Raw genomic sequence first — 1,472 nt, 5'->3', positions numbered from 1 at the left:
TCACTGTTCATCCAGAGGCAGCATCGATCGGCTTCAGTTAGCAGCAGTAGCGAAGGAATTGCTTGATCGGGTTCAGTTAACAGCCATCGATCGATCGCTCGGGTTCAGTAACGCGTAGCCTGCAGTGCAATCGCTCGGGTTCAGTTAGAGCCCAACGCCTCGCTCGGGTTCAGTTAGAGCCCAACGCCTCACACCCACGCGGGTGCGTGTACGAGAGAAATGCGCATCGCTCGGCCCCGACCACCCACCGTAACCGGGAACACCCCGATATTTTCCTCGCCCTCGCTTCTACCACGGTTTTTTTCATCATGGACGGCCCAAAGAATGTCATGCAGCTGCGTCTCCGGCCCGCCCAGGACGAAAAGCCCATTTTCTGTCATGATTTTTTGTCATAGAAGTAGGACCCCACCACATCTATGATGATACCGGGTTGTGTCAGAATTATCGTCATAGAAGTGTCATAAGTATGACAGAAAAAAAAATTCGTTCGGCCCAAAATGTCACAGATGTGTCTTTTTTTGTAGTGCCCCTTTCCTATTCCAACAAGGAGAAGGGGGAAGGAGAGGGAGGAGAGAAGGAAAGGGGGCCGGCCCCCCTAGTCCAATTCGGTTTGGGCTAGGGGGGCACGCGCCACACCTTGGCCTGCCTCCTCTCTTCCACAAATAGGCCCATGAGGCCCAATAACCCCCGGGGGGTTCCGGTAACCCCCCGGTACTCCGGAAAATACCCGATACACCTCGGAACTATTCCGGTGTCCGAATATAGTCTTCCAATATATCAATCTTTATGTTTCGACCATTTCGAGACTCCTCGTCATGTCCGTGATCTCATCCGGGACTCCGAACTACCTTCGGTACATCAAAACACATAAACTCATAATACCGATCATCATCAAACGTTAAACGCGCGGACCCTACGGGTTCGAGAACTATGTAGACATGACCGAGACTCATCTCCGGTCAATAACCAATAGCGGAACCTGGATGCTCATATTGGCTCCCATATATTCTATGAAGATCTTTATCGGTCAAACCGCATAACAACATACGTTGTTCCCTTTGTCATCGGTATGTTACTTGCCCGAGATTCGATCGCCGGTATCACTATACCTAGTTCAATCTCGTTACCGGCAAGTCTCCTTACTCGTTCCATAATGCATCATCCCGCAACTAACTTATTAGTCACATTGCTTGCAAGGCTTATAGTGATGTGCATTACCGAGAGGGCCCAGAGATACCTCTCCGACAATCGGAGTGACAAATCCTAATCTCGATCTATGCCAACTCAACAAACACCATCGGAGACACCTGTAGAGCATCTTTATAATCACCCAGTTATGTTGTTACGTTTGATAGCACACTAAGTGTTCCTCCGGTATTCTCATAGTCAGAGGAACATGTATAAGTCATGATGAAAGCAATAGCAACAAACTAAACGATCATAGTGCTAAGCTAACAGATGGGTCTTGTCCA

The sequence above is a fragment of the Triticum aestivum genome, chromosome 3D (genome assembly GCF_018294505.1).
Source record: "Triticum aestivum cultivar Chinese Spring chromosome 3D, IWGSC CS RefSeq v2.1, whole genome shotgun sequence".
Lineage (NCBI taxonomy): Eukaryota > Viridiplantae > Streptophyta > Magnoliopsida > Poales > Poaceae > Triticum > Triticum aestivum.
Note: the sequence above shows the minus strand (reverse complement) of the source record.